General features: G+C 34.6%; 1 long non-coding RNA gene across 1 annotated transcript; it reads left to right on the top strand.

The window, feature by feature from the left end:
- The first annotated feature begins 593 nt into the window (after positions 1-593).
- LOC307140248 lies at positions 594-2,495 on the top strand. The gene is made up of 4 exons (XR_013818219.1): positions 594-661; positions 779-835; positions 2,163-2,285; positions 2,379-2,495. It is a non-coding gene; the product is annotated as an uncharacterized lncRNA (long non-coding RNA).
- Positions 2,496-5,778: the final 3,283 nt, after the last annotated feature.

Raw genomic sequence — 5,778 nt, 5'->3', positions numbered from 1 at the left:
GAAACATGCATGAATGTAGAATAATGAACGGGACATGCATGTGTTAAAATAAGCTTCTCTCAGACAGCAGGCGATCCCGAAATCAATTATCTTTCTGTAAAATGCACACAATTATCTCAGAAACCTTGTCATGTGAGGTATTCACTTGATTTAAACAGTCAGTTATGTCTTAAGTAAAGTCAAACAGTTCAAGTTAACGTGGGGAAACCCGGATGCGTGTCATTATGTGCATCCGTTCTTAAAGGGGCTGCAGCTTTGTCATCATTTTAATAAAACAAAAGAATAGAGAAGACCTTCTGCTTCTTTTAGAATCAAGTGATATTAATTAATTGAATATCATACAGTGAAGACTTTTAAAGCAGTATTATTCTGTAGCATTTTAATAAAATATCCATCAAAATATATATATATATATTGTGATATCGTTATTGTAAAATACAATTTCTCATGTATGTATAATTATATGGCCATAATGCCCATCCCTACTGTCAGCTAGTTTTAAGATCAAGCTTGTCATAAAATGTAACAGAGTTTTGGAATGATTAATCTGAGATCATGTACTCGTTCAGCAGAGAGGACAGGAAACCACCATCCTTGGACTCTGAAGAATTATAGGCAAACCAGGATTTTGGATCTACTGTAAAGTTTTTGTATGGGCCTGGTGAGTATGTTTTGCAAGTCCATGTCCGTAAGTTGATAATTAATATTAATGTTTTATCAAACAAATTAATATTCATTTGTGTGTGTGCATGTTTCTTCCCCCCTCATGATCCAGAAGTTTTGGATCCATGATCCTGAAGAACTTTTACAGATGTTGACCCTGAATGTGTAAAAGGTAATCTTAAAAATGTTGTCATTATTTTAATATTCTCTGTTTTTTTCTGTAATGTAGATGCATGCGTTTTCTGTGAAGTTGCTTTGAAACAATATCAGGGTTTTTTCTACATTGAAAATTTTTTGCCGGCCGCCAAAACAAATTTTTGTCCCGCCAAAGCCTTATTTGTTGAGTTATTGTGATTTATGATTGATGTAGTAGATGACTGCTGCGCTTGCGTTAACTGAGTGACAGAGAGAACGACCAGTGAGCTCCTCCCGCTCGCACTCTCTCTCTGTCTTCAAAATAAGCATTCTTAACTTTCTAATGTTTCACATATTACGTTAATCAAAATCAAAAGGTCGGAAGACCGAATCCATGTTGCACGTGGCGCTATCAGACGATGTCTTCCTTTAATTACCGCTGGGTGTGAAATGCGCTCAAAAAACATTGACTGATTCTCTGACCAGCTGACATAAAGCATACTTTCAATAAACAGGAAACAAATCCTATCCGGTTATGAAGTGTTTTCTGTGTGTTGACAAATCTTTCGCGATGTTCTAACAGACGGGATTCACACACAACGCGTCTGCTAATGTCCGATTCGCCACATTATGACTCCTTTGAACCGAATCATTTTAACGACTGGTTAGAACTGATCTGTCCAACACTGAACTAACAAATTAGTTTAATAATTTACTCAGAACAACACCTGAAATGAGAACACAAGTGTGCTTACCCACTTTAGCAAGAGTGGATAGTAAGAATTATTTTTAATTATCAACAGTCTTTCAGCTTATTTATGTGGACAATGTGTAGTAAAATAAATAGCCTAAAATCATTTAGTTTAGACTGGAGTGAGGTGAACCCAGAACAAATGTGTTGTTAGCTAGCTGATTGTATATGGCAGAAAATTGTATATGGCAGAAAATTAGGCTATTTGTTCATTTTTTTAATACTATTTTTTTAATATTGATATGATTATATACCAAAACAATTATCAGTAAATAGTGTAAAAATGAGGAACAAAAACAAACATCAAGGTATCAAATAAGCAAAAGTTACAAACTTTTTTTGAATTTATTTCAAATTTATTGTCAGTATTGCGCTTGCAGATCAAGTGGGTAGGGTATTTTTTTTTTACCGTGTGTGTGTGTGTGTGTGTGTGTGTGTGTGTGTGTGTGTGTATGAATGACCATGTCTGTCAGCCACCACCGAAGACCATTTTTGACCCAGGAAAAACCCTGAATATGTATTGTGAAAAGCGCTATACAAATACATTTTAATTGAATTGTTTTACTTACTTTTATTGGCATTAACTATATATTATTAATGTATTATTTGGCAGGTCGCAAGATGTATTTTATTTTGTGAGACTTTGCTGAGGAAGTATTCTTTGGCTCAGTCTGAAAAGGCCCAGAAAAGAAACACTATGAAGAACATCACACAGAACCGTCAGAGAAAGAGACGGGTAAGTTAAGAAACCGGTTAAGCTTTTCCCCCCCAGAATGTTACTATACTCCTCTCTGAGTTTTAGTGGTTAATTCACTGTCATGTTTTGCAGTTGCTGGAGACCAGGTCCAGGGTTGCACAAACCAACACAGAACCTGTGGAAGACAGCAACTATAGACCTGATGAAGATGAAGATGATGCTGTTGTTAATGGAAGGCCAGTGTGGATGGTTTGGCTAGCTACTACAAACCAGACTAGACTGACCCACGCTACGCATCACATCACCAGCCCATCACGGCAGTTTGAAAAAATGTTCAAAACTCAAACAACATTGTGTTAGAGTTGGTCACAATTCTTTTATAATTATAATTTTAATATTCAATTGTTCCATTTTATATTTTCTTTATTCCTATGTTTATATACTTATACTTTTATTGGTTCCCATATATAGAGTATTTACATATATTTTATATACACTTTTTAATTTATAGATTTCTTTGTCTCGTTTTATATTGTATACTTTGTATGTTTGTTCCTTTTTAGATGTCCATGTTGCTTTTGATCTCCACGTTTTGTATTGTTGTTCCTCTTACGTCGCCTTCCTTTAGAAACATTTTGTTCACTTATCTTTTCCCCCATTAATTTTAATGTATGTTTATAATGCTCTTTGTTCTTTTTATTTGGTTATATTGTTTACTTGGAATATTTATATGTATTTTAATATATTTTATATACACTTTTTTTGTCTTATAAATTTATTGTTCTCATTTTATATTGTTTAAGTTGTATATTTATTCTTTTCCTTTTTATGTTCACTGTGTATTTTATTCCTTTACATCTCTGTCTTTTAAATGCATTTTGTTCATTTTTTTTCCCTTTTTGTTTTTTACCAATTCATTTTAACGTATATTTATGTTCTTTGGACTGTTTATATTTTTACATTTGTTCCTTTACATTTTCATCCCTTTTAAATACATTTAGTTCACTTGTTTTTGTTTCACCATTGTTTTAATGTTCATTTATAATGCTGTTAAGAATGTTTTTTTTTTTTTATACCTTTTTAATAAATATTTCAGACTTTCTCAAATTGTTTTGTGTGTATTTTTCTTTTGGGAGGGAGAGGGGATTATTTTTTATATATATATATATATATATATATATATATATATATATATATATATATATATATATATATATATATATATATATTATATATTAATGAGCAAAATCTGCATAGCTGGCCTATAACCAATCAAGTCCCTATGCTACAAAACCTAGCCCACCCTTAGCCTTAGAAGTAACCAATAAAGTCACTTGACTGGGTTTTCAATGCGCCCTGTCCTCCAATAGCAGTCTGGGTTTTGGGAGTGGTTTAAAAAAAAACAACCAATCCAGTTTGAGATGAAGGACCAATAGGGGATGGAAGGCAAAGCTGTTTAGAGGTGTGAAAATGTCTCCTGGGAAAAACTTGATGGGATTATTTGCCATGGCAACAAATGGCTGTAGCATGGGAGTATACGGCCACAACATACATCCGATTTGGTACCATTTCGGATGAATACGGACATATACGGATCCATGGAATTTGACCTATCCGGCCAGTATACTCCTGGATTCTTCCGAATTTCAGCAGTGTATACAGGAGTATCCTGGTCCGGATACACCTTTTTTCATGCAGTGCTGGTTTAAGGACCATTGTATCCCTGTTCTTAATTGGCCAGCAAACTCACCTGACCTTAACCCCATAGAAAATCTATGGGGTATTGTGAAGAGGAAGATGCGATATGCCAGACCCAACAATGCAGAAGAGCTGAAGGCCACTATCAGAGCAACCTGGGCTCTCATAACACCTGAGCAGTGCCACAGACTGATCGACTCCATGCCACGCCACATTGCTGCAGTAATTCAGGCAAAAGGAACCCCAAATAAGTATTGAGTGCTGTACATGCTCATACTTTTCATGTTCATACTTTTCAGTTGGCCAATATTTCTAAAAATCCTTTCTTTGTATTGGTCTTAATTAATATTCTAATTTTCTGAGATACTGAATTTGGGATTTTCATTAGTTGTCAGTTATAATCATGAAAATTCAAATAAAGAAATATTTTAAATATATCAGTAATGAATGAATATAATATACAAGTTTCACTTTTTAAATGGAATTAGTGAAATAAATAAACCTTTTGATGATATTCTAATTATATGACCAGCACATGTAGTGTGAATGGAGAAGAAGAGAGGTCCAAGCACTGAGCCCTGAGGCACCCCAGTGGTCAGATAATGTGCTTTGGATACCTCTCCTCTCCAGGCAACCTTGAAAGACCTACCTGTGATATAGGACTCAAACCAGTGGAGTGGAATCACTGTGATGCCCAGTGATGAGAGGGTGGACAGAAGAATCTGATGATTGACAGTGTCAAAGGCAGCAGATAGATCGAGGAGGACGAGGACAGAGGAGAACTAGCACCCAGAGTGAGCCTGGTTTCTCCCAAGGTTTTTTTTCTCCATTATGTCACCTGATGGAGTTTGGGTTCCTTGCCACCCTTGCCCCTGTTGCCTTTGGCTTTTGGCTTGCTCAGTTGGGAACACTAAATATTTAACTATATTACTTTCTATTAAATTCTGTTGCATTATTTTCCTGTTACCACTGTGAATCTGCTTTGAAACAATCTACATTGTAAAAAGCGCTATATAAATAAAGGTGACTTGACAATAAAGTTGCCAATAAAATCCTGTAAATATATTTCACATCCTTTTTTTTGTAATTTTACTAAAGTACAGTATTTACCTGGCAACTAACGTTGCCAATAAAGTCCTGTAAATACCCCCATAATCCCTGATGATGTTGTAATAGTTAAACATTAAAAATGCTGAAAGTAATAATTTTAACAGTAAACTGTAATATACTGATTTAAATACAGAATTAACACTATCTGAATACATTAACAAATGAATAAAAACCAAGTCAAGTCAAATAATTATTTATTAAAACTAGCAGCAATGCATTGCATTTTTTAAAACTGGCATTGCAAGGCAACAGTCTTTTTTGTATTAAAATCTTATCATAAAAATTACATAGTATTACAAAATAAACACAAATAACTTTTTAAAAAGCCATTTAAGACATATTCTGAGTAGAACATTAACTTTCAATAAAAATGTAAGTCAATCAACAGAATTTGTGGCATTTTGGCTCCTATTGAAACTCACTGCAACTCAAATTATCGTTTTTTTTTTTTTTTTTTTTAAAGAAAAGCATTAAAATAAAATGCTAAAATCAACACTATTCCACAATTTCTGTTGTTTGAGCTTATCTTCTATTACAGTGGTTCTCAACTCCAGTCCTGGGGACCCACTGCTCTGCAGATTTTGTGTCTCTCTTATCTGACACACTAGCTGTGTCCCAATTCAAGGGCTGCATCCTTTGAAGGCCGTGTCCTTTGAAGTGCGCGGCCGACGCAGCCTTCAAAGGACGCACCGAGACTCGTTTACAGTGGAAGGTATAGCGGATT

The sequence above is a fragment of the Gobio gobio genome (genome assembly GCF_949357685.1).
Source record: "Gobio gobio genome assembly, chromosome: 2".
NCBI lineage: Eukaryota > Metazoa > Chordata > Actinopteri > Cypriniformes > Gobionidae > Gobio > Gobio gobio.
The sequence above is the reverse complement of the archived record's forward strand: the minus strand, read 5'-3'. Positions and strand labels throughout refer to the sequence as shown.